We start from the raw sequence: 19,753 nt of genomic DNA on the forward strand, positions 1-19,753 counted from the left end.
GACATCTGAGAAGTTGAATGAATTTGCTCCTGTGTAAGCGCATCACAGAAGTTTCGGGATTAGATGGGCCTGAGGGTCGTCTGGTTTATCTAATTTCTAGTTCAATATTTGAACGCTCTCCTGCATTATCTGCCCAGTAGCTGTCTAATTTGGGTTTAATTTCCTCCAGTGAAAGGAGGAGATAGCAGAGTCTACCTAACTTAATCAGATCCAAATGTGCCTCCCTTTAACTTCTGCCCATTGTCTCTTTCCAGTCCTGCCCTTGGACCTTATAAATAAGGCTAGCTAAGCCACCCCCACATAGTCAAACAGTTAACAACAAGTACCATGTTGCCATTTGTTATTTTTTTTTTAACATGAGGGAAAATCTCAAGTTTCCACAGTTCCTTATATATTTCTGTTTTCTCACTTATTGATTAGCCTAAAATGTGCAATACATGGGCTTAGCTCTTCGAACACGTTAGCTCATTTGGTCATTTAGTCCTCACATCCGTCCTATTGGGGTAGGATTATGATGATCCCCATTTTACAGATGAGAAAACTGGACCTGCAGACGTTAAGAAAGTTGCTTGAGGCCACATTTCTAGTAAGAAGTGGAGCTGTAATTCTAACCCTGTTCTCACTGGTCCAGAAGCCAGATCTCCATCTCTGTCACTGATCTGCCACTCCTCCTCCTCACTGTTTCTCCTTAAGGTTAGTGCCCAGGAAAGCACACTATTCCAGGTGTGGACTCACCTAGATTAGATACAGGGGGCTGTCCTTTCCTGTCATCTGAAAAGGTTGCCCCAAAACAGGCCTCCCATGAGGGTAGGGCTCTTTGGGGGCATATATAGTTTAATTAAATTTTTTAATAAATAGTGTTTAGAAAAAAATGGAGATGTTGCATAGAAATCCAGATTTCCAACTTCTCTGGAAAAATCAGGAACTCTGGTAACCCTGGGCCCTCATTCCTAAAAAAACAACCATTGCTGGGAGTGGAGCAGTGGCTCTGACTAGAGACAGGGCACATGCTCCCAGTTCACTGTCCCTTCCTGACCGGTGTGCTTCACCTACAGACGTGTAGCCATCTGAGGGTATGAACCCAGCATCTAGGTATTATGTTTTATATATGTAACTGAAGGATGCATTGGCTCTTTGGGTTGCTACATTGCTATTCTTGCATGGGGTCATGAGCCTCTATAATTGCTTTCTAAGTGTGCCACTAAGATATGCTTCCCTATCCTAGTCTTATGTGATTGCATTTGTGGGTCAATGAACGTAGAAGTAATTTTTTTCATGTATCCTGTTAAATTTTATTTGGTTAGGGAGTTCCCGTCGTGGCGCAGTGGTTAACAAATCCGACTAGGAACCATGAGGTTGCGGGTTCGGTCCCTGCCCTTGCTCAGTGGGTTAAGGATCCGGCATTGCCCTGAGCTGTGGTGTAGGTTGCAGACACGGCTCGGATCCCGAGTTGCTGTGGCTCTGGCATAGGCCGGTGGCTACAGCCCCGATTGAACCCCTAGCCTGGGAACCTCCATATGCCACGGCAGCGGCCGAAGAAATAGCAAAAAAGACAAAAAAAATTTTTTTATTTGATTAGATCCACATTTCTTTTTTTTTTGCTAGTTAAAATTTGATGCCTTTTCTTTCCCAGACAAATAATAGCTAAAGGAGCTCATCAAGGCTAGACCTGCTTTACAAAAAATGTTGAAAGGAGTTCTACCAGAAAAATCAAACATATGCAAAACTTTGAGTAAGTGATAAAAAGAATCAGAAAATTGCATTGCTGTATCAGAGTAGGTTTTTAAACACGTTATTTTGGCATAAAGGTTAAAAGGGGGAAAAGCAGTAAAGATAACTATAGCCATTTCAATTTGGTAACCAACTCAGGACATAAAAAGGAATAGTTTGAGGCAATAAAAACATAAAAGAGGAAGAGGAAAAGGATGGAACCTGTGTAGATAAGTGAAGATAAGATGCTCTCAGCAGAAAAAAGACCACCTTATCTGGGACATTGTCTAGAAATCCCCTGGTAACCACAAAACATAAATCTAGAGCAGAGACACAGAACATAAAAAAGAGGAAACTGAGTGAAACATAATATAAAACCACCAAACTAAAACAGCAGACAGAAACGTAAGGAAAAAGAAACAGTGGAGACGGAGAGCAACCAAAAAACAGAAGATAAAATGGCAGTACGAAGTCCTCATTTATCAGTCATCACCCTAAATGTAAATGAACTGTATTCATCAATCAAAAAACAGAATGACTGAATGGTTTAAAGCATAAGACCCAACTAGATGCTACTTCCAGGAGACTCACCTCAGCTCCAAAGATAAACATACGCTCAAAGTGGAGTTCCTGTTGTGACTCAGAAGGTGAAGAACCCGTCTAGTATCCATGAGGATGTAGGTTCAATCCCTGGCCTTGCTCAGTGGGTTAAGGATCTGGCATTGCCGTGAGCTGTGGTATAGCTTGAAGCTGCGGCTCAAATCCAGTGTTGCTTTGGCTTCGGCTTAGCAGCCACAGGCTGCAGCTCCGATTTGACCCCTAGCCTGGGAACTTCCATATTGCTGCAAGTGCAGCCCTAAAAAAGAAGGAAAGAAAGAGAGAGAGAAGGAAGGAAGGAAGGGAAGAAAGGAAGGAAAGAGAGAGAGAGAAAGAAAGAAAGAGAAAGAAAGAAGGAAAGAAAGAGAGAGAGAGAGAAAGAAAGAAAGATCGATATTGGCTCAAAGTGAAGGGATGGAAGATGTCTCTCCAAGCTAATGGCAGCCACACCCCCAAAAAAAGCAGGTGTAGCCATACTTATATGAGACAAAATAGACTTTAAGCCAAAAAAGGTAACAAAAGACAGATATGGACATTGCATGATGATAAAAGTGAAAATTCATCAAGAAGACATGAGCGTAATATAGGAGTGCCAAGATATATAAAGCAGTATTAACAGACTTAAAGGGAGAAATGACAGCAACACAATAATAATTAGGGATTTTAACATCACACTTACATCGGTGGATAGAGGATCCAGACTGAAAGTCAGCATGCAAGCAGCTGTCTTAAATGAAACATGAGACCAGATGGATCTGATAGATTTATGCAGAACATTCCATCCAAATTCAGTCAGAATACGCATTCTTCTCAAGTGTACATGGAATGTTCTCAAGGATAGACCATATGTTGGGACATAAAACTAGTGGCAATAAATTTTAGAAAAAAATTGAAATCATATCAAGCATCTGTTCTGATCACAGTGATATGAAACCAGAAATCAACTACAAGAAAAAAGCTAGAAAAGTATGTGGAGACTGAGCAACATGCTACTGAACAACTATTGGGTCAATGAAGAAATCAAAGAAGAAACCCAAAAATACCTGAAGGCAAGTGAAAATACGGCATACCAAAATCTGTGGGATGCAGCAGAAAGGATACTAAGGGATGGGGGGGGGGAAGCGATGGAGATGGAAGGAAGAAATTAATTTTTACGGTAGAAAGAGAGAATTAGGCTCTGAGAGAAGATAAAGAAAGGAATAGAAGAACAGGGAGAGGGAAAGGTAGAGGTAAAAAAAAAAAAAAAAAAAGAGGCCAAAAAAAAAAAAATGCAATAAAAGAAGTTCTCTTGTGGTGCAGCGCAAGACTTAAAGGGAGAAATGACAGCAACACAATAATAATTAGGGATTTTAACATCACACTTACATCGGTGGATAGAGGATCCAGACTAAGGATCTGGTACTGTCACTGCAGTAGCTTGGGTCACTGCTGTGGCATGGGTTTGATCTCTAGCCTTGGAACTTCTATATGCCCAGGATGTGTCCAAAAAAGAAAGGAAGGAAGGGACAGAGGGAGAGGGAGGAAAGGGAAAGGAAAAGGAAAGAAAAGAGAAGAAAAAAGAAAATGCAATAGAGAGAAAAGAGTAAATTTTTTCGAAGCAGAGACTCCTTAGTCATGCCCCATTTGGTTGGGCTGTTGACTTAGTACTGTTGTAACAAGGGGTGGGCCGTTTTAGTTCAAATACACAGTGGTGGTTGATTTCTATACTCCAGGCTAGAGAACAGTGTCAGCTGTGACCTCCCTCTATAGGTTTCTCTCTTTAATACCTGCAGGAGTTATTCTGTATTTCAGAGGGACATCAAAAGGAGTCCATTGAGATCGAACCCTCGTCCTCATGGATCCTAGTCGGGTTCGTTAACCACTGAGCCATGATGGAAACTCCTCATGTCAGGCTTTTTTAAAAAAATAAATTTTATTGGAGTATAGTTGACTTGCGAAGTTGTGTTAGTTTCAGGAGTAAGACAAAGTAAATCAGTGGTACACATACACATAGCCATTCCTTTTCAGAGTCTTTTCCCATAAAGGTTATTACACAGTATTAAATTGTTTACCCTATGCTATACAGTAGGTCCTTGTTACCTATATTTATAAATGTATATATCTGTTTTATGTGTGCATACGTCAATTCCACCCCCCTAATTTATCCCTCTCCACTCCCACATTTCCCCTTTGGTAACCATAAATTTGGCTTCAAAAAACAGGAGTCCATTGACATGATCTAAGTACTATCCACTGTGTACACCTGACGTAGTTCCTTTAAGTATACACCTTCACCTGCTAAACTGGGACACGTACCTTGCTAAGCTGGTAAGCAGATCTGTGTGTAGTTCATCTATAGTACCAATTAATTTAATGCTAAAATACTGCTTTTGTGTACACACACACTCCCCTTACTAACTAAAAGTAAGTGGGTCTTAACCACAATAGTAATATTGAATAAAATAGGAATTAAAGCAGAAGCATTGATAGGGATAAAGAGAAAGACTGCTTATTACTAACAGGAATAATTTACTTAGACGACATTACAGGAGTTCCCGTTGTGGCTCAGCAGTTAATGAACTCGACTAACACCCACGAGGACACAGGTTTGATCCTGGCCTTGCTCAGTGGGTTAAGTATCTGGTGTTGCCGTGAGCTGTTGTGTAGGTCGTAGACACAGCTCAGATCCTGTGTTGCTGTGGCTGTGGTGTAGGCTGGCAGCTACACCTCCAGTTCAGCCCCTAGCCTGGAAACCTCCATATGCCATGGGTGCAGCCCTAAAAAGAAAAAAAAAAAAAAAAAAGAGGAAGACATTACAGTCATGAATTTGTGCTGTACCTCCTATAGAGTCTAAATAAAATCTAGTGGACTCACTCTTAACACTTTCAAAACTCCACATTTAGAGGGGATTTTAGCATTACCTTCATGAAAAATAAGTAAATCAAGATAATTGGAAGAATACCAAAAAGTTGACATATTTACTAAGTTTCTAGAGAGTACAGACCTGTTGGAGAAAGAGACCTATTTGGAAGAGTGGAAAGGAATTGGGGAGAAGTGATGAGACTCAGGTTGGTTGGAGTTGTGGGAAGAAAAAAAGATTTGAGGCAAAAAGTTGAAATGAGTAATGGGGCCTTTGGAGAGAAAGAGGTGATATCAGTTTCCTAGGACTGTCTTAGCAAATGACCACAACTAGGTGGCTTAAAACAACAGAAATGTGTTCTGACAGCCAGAAGTCTGAAATCAAAGTGTCAGCAGGGCCATGTTCCTTGCAAGTTTCTAGGGGAGAGTCCTTCCTTGCCTTTCCAGCTGCTGGTAGTTCCAGTCTTTGCCTCTGTTTGGCTTTTTAGGGCCGCACCCGAGGCATATGGAGGTTCCCAGGCAAGAGGTCGAATTGGAAGCTGTAGCTGCTGGCCTACACCACCACTCACAGCAACACCAGATCCTTAACCCACTGAGCAAGGCCAGGGATCAAACCAGCATCCTCATGGATCCTAGTCAGGATCATTAACCACTGAGCCACGAAGGGAAGGCCCTGCCTCTGTCCTCACATGGTCTCCTCCCTAATATGTATGAGACTCAGTGAGCTCTCTGCCTTTCTCTCATAAGGACATTTGTCATCTCAAGATGGTCCTTAATTATGTCTGCAAAGACCTTTTCCCAATAAGGTCATAGTCACAGTTTCCAAGGGTAGGATGTGGGCATATCTTCTTAAGAGCCACTGTTCAACTCACTACAAGATCCAAAGAAGGTTTTTAAACATTTTTTTATTATATTTTATGATACATTTTATGCTAAACATTTTATGATTACCTCCTCGACAGCTATCAGAGAATTCAGTAAAGATTCAGATTACGTCTTAAGAATTTTTTAAATGTTGGAATTGTGGCTGTCTGTTATTTTTGCTAACTTTGTGCTGGTTGCATTTTATAACATCGCTGTTTCCTTCTCCATAATGGTTTTCATGTCACTATGAGTTGTGATTTATTCATCTTTTATGCAAACTGCTTGCAAAAACCTGGCACCTAATGCTTCGCATATCTTGATTGAATGAAAGGACGAATGAAATGCAGGCACGAATAAATGGAAGTCTGGAGAGTCGTGATGGAAAGGTTTCTCCCCAACCCTACCAGGCAGGTGTGCTGTAGCATATCGTAAGAGGAGGATTTCTTGAGTCCAAAACACAAGCTGTCTGTCTTCTCCCACCTCCAGGTAACTGGCCATCTTTTCTGTTGTCCTGCTCGTGGATGGCCCCGGGAGGAGTGGTTGAGACCCTCTACCCCCTTACTCCTTCCTCTTTCAAACTCCGTTAGTGTCAAAATTCATTGACTCTTCCAGCTACTTGTGTCTTCTGTCCTGTTTCATTCTCTTCTGCTGAAATTAGACCAGGCCAAGCTTAGGATTTTTTTAAACAATTTTTCTTCATACTAGCTTATCCTCTCTAAGGTCCTAAACTCTTAATTACGAAATCATGCCACTTGAAAATCTCTCATGGTTTCCCATCACACCTTTTGGTCCTATGAGTTCTAATACTTGCCTCACAGTGGATAGGTAGCTGTTCCAGTTACTTTTCCTGTGTAACCAACTGTTTCAGACCTTAGGTGGCATAAAACAAACATTTCCATGCTCACAGATCCTGTGGGTCAGGAATTTGGACAGAGTCCAGAGGCAATGGCTCATCTCTGATCCCCAGGGTCTGGGCTTTCAGCTGAGAAGACTCAAAATTTGGGGTGACTTGATGGCTGGGGTAGTCTGGCAGCGTCTCTACTCATGCATCTGGTGGTTAATGCTGGCTCTTGTGGAGACCTTCTCGAGGGTGTCAAATGAGCACCGTACACTCGGCTTCTGCCTGTAATGTGCCCCTTGGACTAGATGGAATTCCTCACAGCTAGGCTTGGAGAGCGAATATCACAGGAGAGCGAGGCATTTGCGTTTTCTACCTTCAGAAACTGCAAAGCTTCTGTAATAGTTGTTGGTGGAGAGAGTCCCAAAGCTTGCCCCACTAGGTGTAAGGAGAGGGCTGCAGACCCTGCCTCTCCATGGGAGGAGTTCAGGGTCGCCTTGTGAGAAGAACCTGTGGGATGGGAGATAGTATGGCAGTGTGTTTGTAAAATACGTTCTCCGTGTTGTCCAACCCACATTCCGCCGAAATTCACCTTAATTTCAACCAGTCAGTCTTTTCACCTCTGTGTTCTTCGAGCGTATTCCTGACTCCACACTCTGGTTCATGCGGTGTCTATACCAGGACTGTCGTCTCTGTTGATCAGAAGCCTAAGCATCCTTTAGTACCAACTCAACTCTCAGGCCACCAAGGATAGACTGGATGGGAAAAGTGAAAAATGCTTCTCTGTTATTTTTAAGGTCCATTTTGTTTCCATAGTTGGCAGATTTAAAAGAGTTACCATAAAAGTAGACAATGGGATTATTTTCAGAACACCATATCCCTGGTATTTAGCTTTGCGTTTGCCCATCAGGTTCCTTCTTTCAAAAGATAAAACCCTTTATTTGGTTTTGTTTCCTGGAGAAAAGTTAGATCTGGATGTTCTTTGTCTTTCCAAAGTATAGTTTGAGTGAATATTTTCACATATACAGTATTACTCCAGACCCTGAGGAATGATATGATTCTTTCCAACTATTTAGGAGAAAGCAATAGTACTTTAGGTAATAGAAACAGTTGCCTGCTAAGCTGCATCATTAAAATGATAAACAGCGTGCGGAGCTGTCATGGTTTCTGATTGATACCTAGGAATGAATTAGGTGCATTTTTTGACCATGTGTTCCTTCTACATAAATTGAAATGTTATTCAGATTTGGGGTAATCTGACCAATACCACATTATACTACTTATTAAAGGAGAGAAATTGGGGAGTTCCTGTTGTGGCTCCATGGGTTACGAATCTGACAGGTATCCATGAAGATGTGAGTTTGATCCCTGGCCTTGCTCAGTGGGTTAAGGATCCAGCATTGCAGATGCAGCTTGGATCCAGCATTACTGTGGCTGTGGCATAGGCCGGCAACTGCAGCTCTGATTCCACCCCTAATCTGGGAACATCCATATGCTGTGGGTGCGGACCTTTAAAAAAAAAAAGAGAGAGAGAGAGAAATTTGACCTATGTGTGCAGAGATGGGGAAGGCACACTTATACAACCTGTTAACTTGATTTCCCACAACACTTCCAAAGAGCTTGTTTTCAATCTTTGTTCAGTCTTCCTTTATGCATATTTTAGTAAAGCTTTAGTTGCCCTTGTAGCTTTCATATGTGCCGAGGAAGATATCAGTCATGTGAGGGATTAATACAATGCCACTTTGTGCATATACACGTGAACTGTATGCACACATGCTGTCACACTGGCAGAAAGGACTCCACAACCAACTTTGTGTCCCTGCTTAGGGTCTCCATGTCTTTGGGCAGAAAAGAAGGGATGAATGGCTCAGCCATTGTGGCTCAGCCAGTTAAGAACCCGTGAGGATATGGGTTCAATACCTGCCTGGCCTTGATCAGTGGGTTAAGGATCCAGCATTCCTACAAACTTCCATGTAAGATACAGACGCCACTTGGATCCTGCATTGCTGTGGCTGTGATGTAGGCCGGCAGCTGCAGCTTCAAATTGATCCCTATCCTGGGAACCTCCATATGTCACAGGTGCTGCTGTAAAAAGAAGGAGAAAAAAAAGAAGGGACAAATGGAAATGCATAACAAGGCTCTCCTCCCTCGCTTTCCTCCTGATCGGGGTCCTTAAGGTGCCCCTCATACACTCACATGGCTTTTACGATGCTGATGCTCAGTTTGGCTCAGCACCTCTTTGTAACTCCAGCTTCTTTGTCACTTCCAGACAAGGCAGAGTCAAAATCACTCACTAAAACCAAAACCATCATTATGTAAATCAAACCTGTTAATAGTTCTTAGAGTACAAAGGAAGGAGGACAAAGACAAAAAGAAAAGATTTAATTTAGGATCAAGATTGTGGCCTTCAGCACAAAGCTTTATTAATGAGTCATTTGGTTTTTGGAGCGTGGTTATTGATGATGTTTTTCCTGCTTATGGTATGAAGTCAGTGTCTAACGATCTCATTTCCTAGTTATACAAATTCAAAAGAATTGGTTATTTCTCTTTGCTTTTTTTGGGTAAGGGGGTATTGTGTAGTGTCATTACTGTTTTCACCATCTTTCATGAACCTTTCTGTCAGTTCATTAGGCATATGCCTTTTACTGCGAGTCTTCATAGTCAGAAAACATGGGGTAAACTTATGTTTTGAGTACATGGTAAGCATCTCTGGAGAGTCTAAAAGTTTGTAAACGCAAGAAAAATGCTGTATTTTTTTCAGATTCATTATTTTTTAAAATTTATTTTGTTGAAGCTTACTTGATATATAATGTGTTAATTTCTACTGTGCAGTTAAGTGATTCAGTTATACATGCATATGTACATATATTCTTTAAAATATCTTTTCCATTATGATTTATCATGGGATATTGAATATAGTTCCCTGTGCTATACAGCAGGACCTTGTTGTTTATCCATCCTCTATGTAATAGTTTATATCATTCTCTACTGTACCCCAAAGAGATCCTGCATTTTAATTTGAAGAAAACCATAGTGGACGTGATATTGCAAATGTCCCTAACATACTACTTAAAAATAAGTTTCTCCTGTTTCTTGATTTTGCAGATACACAACTTTATTAGGCTCGTTTTTCCCCCCTCCTGCACTGAGTTAGAAAGATAGAGGCGAGGAGATAGGAAGTCAGGATCAAGGGCACAAGAAAAGCTGCCCCCAAATCGTTCATCTCAGGACACGAGGGCCAGAACAATCAGAAGGTGCTAGAAAAACTAGTAATGGTGCCTGTGACTGTTGAACAGGAATTGAATTGCATCCCTCCGTTCCCCTGGCTATTGGTTTCAAGGTCATGTACACAGCAGTGCAGCAATGACTAGGAAACACTGTTTAGTCCCTCAGTTATCGTGCACATTGCTTTTAGGCTTGGAAAAAAACCAACAACAACCTTCAGGGAATATGGTCAATTATATGTGTAACTAAACTCTGGGTTATTTTAGTCCCTTTTCTCTGAAGAGTACAGAAGAGCAGAGGAACTCAAGAGTTCAAATTATGGTGCTGCTGTGGTGCCTCCAGCCCGTGTGTTGGGACTGAGCAATTAACCTCCGTGGCAGAACTGAAGCAGGCTTTTGAGAAGCAGATGGTGTTTGAGGTTTTTTTGGGTACAAACACATAATTATATTTTGACAATGAAACTGTATTGAATGCAGAGTCACCGTAAAGTTCGGAGAACCCTGGGGCATGAGTGGGACAGTTGACAGTTTTGAAAATTAAACAGAATTCTCCAAAGGGAGTAGAAACCTAAAAAGAAAACCAAAAGCTTTGCAATTCCATTGCTGTTGAGCGGGGGCCATATGCAAATACTAATGAAGGAATCAGTTTAAAGTGATTCTTTAAACTCACATGTCATTGCCTATCTCTAAAGGAATAATCAGTTTTAGAAAACACTGTCAATCTATTCTCTAAACATGGGTCTATTCTTTCCCTCCAACACACACACACTCACAGAAGACTAATTTAATTCTTAGTTTGTTCTAAAAACTCTCGAACCTCACAGATCTTTATTTTTTCTTTGCTTATTTTTCTATGGTATACTTTTAGGTGGTATGCAGGTGGGTTTTTCACCCCCTCCCCCCAGTAATTTGGGAGATTAGATTCAATCCCTTTAGTAGGGAAATTCCATAAATCTAAAGTTGCTCGATATGGAACACACCGAATCCCTCCCATGCCAAGATTTGGTTGACAATGCCCTTTCTCTGTCCAACTGAAGCAAAAGGGGCTTCCATTTGGGGCAGCATAGGTTTCCTTTGGTCTCATTTATTTCCTGCTCTCCATCAGTAGACATAAGAAGCCCTCTTCGGCCATGTCTTTGCTTAGAGTACGTTGCCTGGCAGAGGAAAAAGAGAGTTCAGAGAAGACACAGAAAGAAAGTAGAGAAAATTTACCCTTCTCAGAATAACAGCCCAGCTGACATCTACATGACATGTGTTTTAATGACGGATAGAGCTATTTGTAAAGTAAAGTGGAATTCCCCAAATGCTGACAGGTCCTTAGCCTAACCTGCCTTTCTAGAACTTGAGCGAGCGTGAAAGCTGTTCCGGCAGTAAGGGCTGCTTGAACTTGACGCCTGTGTGCCCTGGGCTGACAGCCTTGAAGGCTGTAGATAAGCAGCCGGGGATCGGAATGGTTGACTGTGAGCTGTGTCGGGAGCCCTGTGACTCGAGATGGCCACTTACCCGAGGGTAATATTTTAGAAATCCTGCCATTGCCCAATGGTGACAACCACAGGTGACAACCACACTGAACTTGTGGTTGTCACCACTGAGGTCACCAGACCCACAGTCCGAGGAGCGGATCCTGTTGGTAATCAGACCTCTCACGTGTAACCTGGGAACGTTTCCCCGCCTGTGGCAGCACCCCCTGCCCCCTGAGAGATCCCTGGTGACTTTCCATCGCAGCCTCCCTCTACCTTCTTGTTCAGGCTGCCTTCTCGCACTGGGCGTGCAGGATCCAAGAATCCCAGGGTCTCCCATCACTGTCAGCCTCCAGGGAACTAAACTTGCATTGTAACAGCTGAAACACTGTCCCCTCACCCTGTCTTACACAAATATAATTTATTTAGAGGGAGAAAAGGAGGGGGGAAAAAGGATGCAACTTCAGATAAGTCGTTGCTATTTCATAGGCATAGAACTTTTCCTGGGAGATATTGTGAAAAGAGGGTATACTTGAGACAAGTCAGGAATATAAAGTGAAACTAATTTAAAAAATTCGAAGACATGTTTTAAGCAGTCACAGTAACACATTTTGGACAAGGAGAAAGAGAAATTTAAAGTGATAATAGCAGCTAGTCCTGGATTGGGTGAAGATGGCAAAATAGCCTGAATTCAGATGGGCGATTTCAAACCTAATGGTAAACTAACAGTTTTGTTTTGTGCTCTTTTTTTTCTTCTTTCAGCAAAAACAAAAGGAATAAACTGGTCCAGAATTTAGTGGTAGAGGGAGAGGAGAAAGGGCAGATTTCAGCGATTACTGGAAAAAGAGGCAGTAAATTTCATGACAGATTAGGGAGAGATTTAATGTACCACTGTAGGTTAATCTTCCTGTTACAGCTGACTAATCTGGCTTCACCGGGAAGAGGGGTTTTTCAGGGGAGAATCACTTTTTCTTTTTCTTTTTTTATTTAAAAAGTAACCTAATATGGCTTTTAAAATGAGGAATATTTTGTCAAGTTTCCCATATAACATATGCTGGCTCTTTGAGAGGAGTGACTATCTTATACTTTTAAACAATGTATATTGAAGCCTGACTATGTTTATCATCATCACATTAAAGCTGTGAACTCACTACTATGTTTATTGCCATTTCCTTAAATGGGAACTGAACCGCAGGAAGGTTAGCAATTTGCCCAAAGTCTCATAGGCTTTCTGGTTCCAGAGCCTGAAGTCCAGAGTTCTGACTACCGCAGCAGCAGGATGCTAGCTAAATCCCCATGTAACAGTCCTGTTAGGAGGCATTATTAGCCCCCTTGACAGTTGGGAAAACTGAGGCTCAGAGGACATGAAGGACATGGTAGAATATACATTTCTGTCTGCCTGACCTGCCAAATCATTCTTTGCACTGCTGTTAGTGGTATTCAGCAAATGTAGACCTAATAACAACAGCAGCTGCATAACACTTTTGTAGAACTCACTCTGTGCCAGGCATTGTTCTCAGCACTTTATATATGTTAACTTTTTTTTTTTTTTTGATAAAAACAATGATCCTGCATGATAGGTACTCTGATTGATCATCCCTATATATTTTTTGTTGTTGTTCAAATAAGGAAGTTGAAGTTCAGGCAGGTTCAGGAAAGTGCCCAAGCTCACGTGACTATGAAGTGGTGGACCTGGAATTTAGGCCCTGGGATCTAAGTCCAGCAATTGATCATGATGCACTCTCCTCAGAAAATGAAATGTGAGAATAGGAAAAGGAAGATAATCTGAGCAGCCGTTTGGCTTTCTTAGGAGTGTTACTGGCCTAATGTTTTCTAGAATAAAGCAAGGCTTAATTTCAAGATCATCAAAAACAAGATAGGGTGTGTTGAATGCTGGATTTGGGGAGGGCAGGAGACCCGCATTTTTAGCCAAGAGTCGAGCTCTTCAGTCTCCACACTAGGAAAGCATCACAGCAGCTGAATACCCTTTATTGTGTTTTACAAAAAATTAGGCACATCTCTTAACACATTGTCTCCATTAGAATCTGACTGATAAAGATGATGAAACAAGATAACTCTTCATTAAAGAGCACTATGTAACCTTAGGCCATCACCGTGAGGTGTACAGAGATATTTTGCCTTTGAAATAAAAGAGACTTTTTCTTTTTTTTTTTTTTTTTTTTCTTTTTTTGCTTTTTTGCTTTTTAGGGTCACACCTATGGCATACGGAAGTTCCCAGGCTAGAGGTTGAATCGGAGCTGCAGCTGCTGGCCTACACCACAGCCCCAGCAACATGGGATCTGTGCCTTGCTTTCGGCCCATACCACAGCTCATGGTAATGCTAGATCCTTAACCCACAGAGGGGGTCAGGAATCGAGCCTGCGTCCTCGTGGATACTGAGGACATAACTCATTGAGCCACAGTGGGAACTCCCTGAAATGGAAGAGACTTTTGGGAACCTATCTTTCATCTTAAACTCCTTTAAAAACTATTTACAGACACCATCTCCTCTGCTTTTGAATGCAAACCTGGTAATCGTTAATATGAGATAAAAGGAAATCATTTCCTTTGCAAAGCAGGGACGCTTATAAAAAGGAGGCCCTCCCCTCCAACATATCTTTTCAAAAGCCCACCAGGTCTTCTGAGATTTTAACTTCTGAGATTTCAGAGGAAGGCAATGGATGCCTCTTTCCTTTATTCATTGAATTCCGTGTTGGCAGAGGACAACCTTTCAGATTTCACCATTTACCCCCTGCCCCATTGAATGGTCAAGGACAGGCCTCTTATACCAGCATTGGATCTCATCCTTAAATAGGATAAATTCTCAAAGAATCGATCTTTGCCATTTGTGTGGCCTTCTCAGTTTCAGAGCAGGATTACACTTTATAAAAAATCGAGAGCAGACTGTTAGGTTTCCCTTGGGGACACTGAAGTTTCAAGAAAAAAAAAAAAAAAAAAAAAAGATTCTTTTTTTTTTTTCCCCCTGACCAAAATCTCAAGAGATTGATGTGGACAACTGCTGCTGGATTTTTGTTTGTTTTGCTTTAAAGCTGCTGCAAGAAACATCAAAGCCTCCATCATTTGGATTAGAGAAGCAACTTAACCTCAATGATCAGAGAAGCAAGCAACTCAAAGCCCCAAGTAGACCCCAACCCGGGCAGGTCTCCAGCCTCAGAGGTGCATTGCTGGTCTGCCTGCAACAGGTGCGAGTCAGGGTGACCAGTTTGTCTGCAGCCACAGATCCTACCTAACACGCAGTGAGAACACCAGCCTGGCTGGTCGCGCTTACCAGGGAGGGGAAACTTAAGGAAAAGAAGACTAGAATCTCCACCAAGTTGTTAACTAAACAGTAGTGGGATTTAATCTTCAGGGTCTCTGTTCTTGCTTCCTGAGCTAGGAGGCTCTCCCCTCTCTTGGTGTGATTTTTAAAAGAAATTTTTGGCATTTTCTGGCCACACCCACAGCGTGTGGAAGTTCCCAGGTCAGGGATTGAATTCACAGCACTTGTGACAATGCTGGATCTTTAACCCACTGCTCCGCAAGGGTGCTCCTTGACCTTTATTTGTAAATTGCATATAATAAATTCACCTTTTTTTTTTTTAACAATCCTGTGAGTTTTCCCAAGAGTCATGAACCCACCACAATCAGGAGACAGAAGAGTTCCATCACCCCACTACATACTTGATTTTCTTTGCTATAGGCTTGAAATTTACAGCTGTGTAAGTCAACTTTCTTCCAATAAAAATTTTTAAAAAATACTCTTGTGCTTCTACTTTGTGGTCAGATCCTCCCTCCACTTCCATCCCTGACAACCATGGTGCTGTCCTTATAACCTAAGGACCATGCTCATAATTTTGCCTGTTACAGGATGCTGTGGGAATGGGATCATGCAGTCTGTAGCCTTTTTTACCTTTCTTCTTCTACGGGACATAAAGCTCTTGAGGTTCACCCTGTTCTTGGGTGTTTCAGGAGTTTGCTTCTGGGTATCCTCCTTCTCTGTGGCTGTGCCACAGTGTGTGAGTTCATTTACCACTGAGGACACTGGGTTGGGGTGATTATAAATAAGGCTTCTATAAGCTTCCTGTAGAGGCTATTGTGTAGACATGTGTCTTCATTTCTGTTGAGCCTCTCTTATTTAGAATGGGCATAACTCACTGGTTTTCATCCCCTTTTTTGCTTCCTCTCTCCCAATATAGTCTGAAAAAGTGTAGCAGGTGCAGCGAAAGAGTACACGGCCCTCAGCCAGGCGATTTCCCAGGGCCCCAGGCCGTAGCTCTCACACTTTACCCCTTAGACCTACATTTCAGGGTTTAGGAGGCCGAAAGAGCCACTCCATGGACATCAGGTGCCTGGAGTAGTGATAGCATTAGCTCTCCTCCACATGGGGTCAAGGAAGTGACAGTCATGATCATGTGATGGTATTAAATTTTTAAGCATAAGCACAATTGAAATTGTCAAGAACTTTGGTGTTTATCATACGAAATCTTTTTGTGAAAGATACCAGCGTTTTATGGACCATGTGCTTTTCTTTTTAATCAGGGACTGGGAAGTGAAGATCTCAAAAGGGCCAGCCAATGCCAGTTTGATAAAAGAAGTTTCATTGATGTGTAAATGAAGTCAGGAGCAGAGAGTCAGGGTCCACTTATAGGAAAGTGCTAGTAAATAAATTCTGCCGTGGGAAGAATATGGAAAGAATGGAAAGCCCAGTTCGAAACCTCGAAAGAAGACACATACTATGACAATATGGAGCAAACCCTGAGTGACTGGTTAAATCAAATCAAGTTAGCTTGTGTTTTAGAATCCAAGGCCTTATTTTATGTCCTAGGTCAAAGAAGAGATAGCAAGCATCTCTCTCTCTCTCTCTTTTTTTTTTTTTTTTTTTTTTTGGCCTTTTTAAGGCCATTCCCGCGGCATATGGAGGTTCCCAGGCTAGGGGTCAAACCAGAGCTATAGCTGCCGGCTTACACCAGAGCCACAGCAGCATGGGATCTGAGCCACATCTGGGATCTACACCACAGCTGACAGTAATGTTGGATCCTTAACCCACTGAGCAAGGCCAGGGATCGAACCCACATCCTCACGGATACTAGTCTGGATCGACAGCTACCGAGCCAGGACAGGAACTCCAACAAGCATCTCTCCTAAGAGAAAATGAAAAGAAAAACAATATCACTGATACGTTTTTTTCAAAGCAATTTTAATGTAGAAATGGGAAGCAGTCCTAACCAAAGACTGGTAGAGAGGAGAAATGAATTTGGAGCAAATGGCCAACAGCAAAAGGCATTAGAGCCAAGTTGATAAAGTCTGGAAGGGACGGGAAATGATTTAACCTCACTGTCAGCTGATGTTGCACGATTTTAGAAAACTTAAAAGAAAAATTTAAAGGGTGGTTCCTATTTGCAATTTTACAAAAGATATGTAATCTTTTAATGGCTATTATATCCTTATATATTTTTATACAAACAGGTGACTGGATAGTATCATCATTTTTCGGTCAGATCTGGGAATATGTTTTTTGGAAAGAAAATGTTCTAAAGATTTTCCCACCAAACTTTATATTGGGGGAAAAAAAGGAATGATGATAGTTTTTTTAATACTTAGGAATGAAAATATTTTGAAAAGCTCAATGGAAAATTCTTTAAAGTCCTGCATGAATTAGATGTAACTCAAATTATATAGAAAAGCAGTAATTCCAAAGTTATCATGAATATAAAAATTGCTCTGAGGCAAAATAAAACTAAAGAGATTAAGTGATCTGTGATAAAAGGAGAAACTCAGGGAAAAATATAGTAAAATTTTTAACCTTTTATTAGACTTAAAGGGTACAATTCCAAATAGTAACTAGCAATGGATATCAGCTCTACTCTCAAATTTTTAGCTACCTTTTCATTTTGAGTCACACTACTAGATGGGCTTCCTTTACTTGGCTGACATTGGTGTGGACCAGGGGTGGTTGGCAGGCTGTGGCCCTGCTTGAGAGTCAAATTCGGCCCACCACCCATTTTGTAAATAAAGTTTTATTGGAACACAGTCACACCCATTTGTGTCAGCATCATTGAGAGCAACCTCCTCTCGTAGAGTTGAGCGGTCTGTGCAACAGATGATATGGCCTGTGAAGCCTAAAATATTTACCTTCTGACTCTCCAGAAAAAAATCAGCCCATCTTCCCTCTAGAGTCAGCCCTGGAACCAGGGTTACCCTTAGTTGGACAACTTTGGTATAGATTCAGTTTTTAGGACCAAGATCTTGATTTTCATTCAGAGAGACTGCATCACACTGACAAAACTCACGAGAGACAGTATCTAAGCCAGACGAGTTTCAGTTTGTTGATTTACAGTCAGAAATTTAGCTGCCAAGGGAAATGGAATACTACTGCTGGTTAGTAAATAGTCTCTGTTCATTAAACAAATGGTATTTGGAAGGTGGTTTGGTGTGCGTAAGATCTGTGCAAGGGGTTAACTAACCAGATAACTCTAAAGTCTTAGTCTCCATCACCTGCCAGTTAGCTCTCAGGACCATCCCCTGCCCTTCCCTGCACCCAGGGAGCACTCCAGGTTCCCTTGCCAGCTGGTCTCTGGGAGAGTGTGACAACGGGAAGCGCTGAGAGAACCAGGGGCGGAGAAGCTGGGATAGTTCTCTCTCCTTCTGCTCTGGGTAGCATCTCAGGAGTGTTTTGCCTGCCTCATGGCTCCGCCTCACCTCTGGGTCTAGATCCCACATGCTACCCCAGCCTCTGGACTTATAACACACTCTTTTTCCTCCAGCAACAGGAGTGGTAGAGCTTTCTATGGATACTAATGTCAAGGTGGCCTCAAACTCGTGTTTGCTTTTCAGCTTTCCCTTGTGAACCAGTTTCCTTTGCTTGAAATACTTCGAGTTGGACTTCTCAGGTGCTCAGCGGGTTAAGAACTTGACTAGTTTCCATGAGGATGCTGGTTCAATTCCTGGCCATTGGGTTAAGGATCCAGCTTTGCCATGAGCTGTGGTGTAGGTCACAGATGCAGCTCAGATATGGTGTTGCTGTGACTGTGGTGTAGGCTGGCAGGTGCAGCTCTGATTCATCCCCTAGCCTGGGACCCTCCATAAGCCGTAGGTGTGGCACTAGAAAGAAAAAGAAGAAAAAAAAGAAATGCTTCGAGTGGTTTCTGTTTTTCAAACATGACTCTGACTAATAGACACATCTAGCTTGCTGTCATGAATAATCCTGGAGTTACCCGTTTGCATTCTTACTGTCAAGATTCCCTTTTTTTCTGGTTGCCCTGGACACCTGCCTTCTCTTGTCAATGGTCTGTGGTAATGCCACACAACCAGCTAGGCCAGACTTGCATGCCAGCCATTGTGACTCTGATTTGCATGAGGCCAAAACCCAGTTCTCTGCCTGAAGGATGTTGCTTAATATCGGCTGCTTCCTGATCTTATTTTTGAGGTGTTATTTCAAAAGCAATATATTCTCAAAGTTCAAAATCCGTTATTACATTGGGTTATGCTGTGGTCCTTATGTATTGGCTATGCCTTCCCTCGCTGCCTTCAAAATGCTAGATTCTTCTGCTCACCCCAGGAGTCCAGGATGGGAAGGGTCCCAGGACCACTGGTCCACTTCCAGGATCATCAACCAGCCCTGCTCCCCAGCCTCTTGCTGCAGCCACCTAAGCAGAACGCTCTGTCAGGCCCCACCCAGCCTCTTGTTCTTTCCCCAGATTCCTGCCCTGCCCTCTCTTAGCCTGGAACCCTCCTCATCCACTGTGTCTTTGCTAAAACTACTGTTGTACCTGAATCTCTGATCTTCCATGAAGCTCAGATTGTAGAGATGAGCACCAGACCAGGCTGGTCCGACAAAAAACAAGAGTGAGTAACATGGAATTTAAATTTTAAAACAAGGAGTTCCTGCTGCGGTTCGGTGGTAGAGAACCCGACTAGTATCCATGAGGATGTGGGTTCGATCTCTGGCCTTGCTCAGTGGGTTAAAGATCTGGTGGTGCTGTGAGCTTGTGGTGTAGGTTGCAGACAAGGCTCGGATCTGGCCTTTCTGTTGCAGGTGCAGGTCAGCAGCTGCAACTCCAATTCGACCCCTCGTCTGGGAACCTCCATATGCCACAGGTGTGACCCTAAAAATAAATAAATAAAGTTAAAAACTAGACTTTTCTGCCATTTTCACCTAGGCTCTTTCACTGAGTCCCACATTTTGGTTGGCCACTTGGAACCACGTAGCAATACAGGTGATG

The 19,753-nt window shown here is 42.2% G+C and overlaps 1 protein-coding gene and 1 long non-coding RNA gene across 4 annotated transcripts in view; both read left to right on the forward strand.

Annotated features, from left to right (window-relative positions):
* Positions 1 to 19,753, forward strand: part of RNF150 (ring finger protein 150) — a 248,337-nt gene that overhangs the window by 34,589 nt on the left and 193,995 nt on the right. The window lies entirely within an intron of this gene.
* Positions 3,786 to 9,225, forward strand: LOC146400943 (uncharacterized). Its single transcript, XR_014812901.1, has 2 exons — positions 3,786 to 4,984; positions 5,691 to 9,225. It is a non-coding gene; the product is annotated as an uncharacterized LOC146400943 (long non-coding RNA).

The sequence above is a fragment of the Sus scrofa genome, chromosome 8 (assembly GCF_054392235.1).
Source record: "Sus scrofa isolate SSC_HxYL_T2T_F1_AM1 chromosome 8, Sscrofa_HxYL_maternal_Yorkshire_Landrace_v2.0, whole genome shotgun sequence".
NCBI classification, from domain to species: Eukaryota; Metazoa; Chordata; class Mammalia; order Artiodactyla; family Suidae; genus Sus; species Sus scrofa.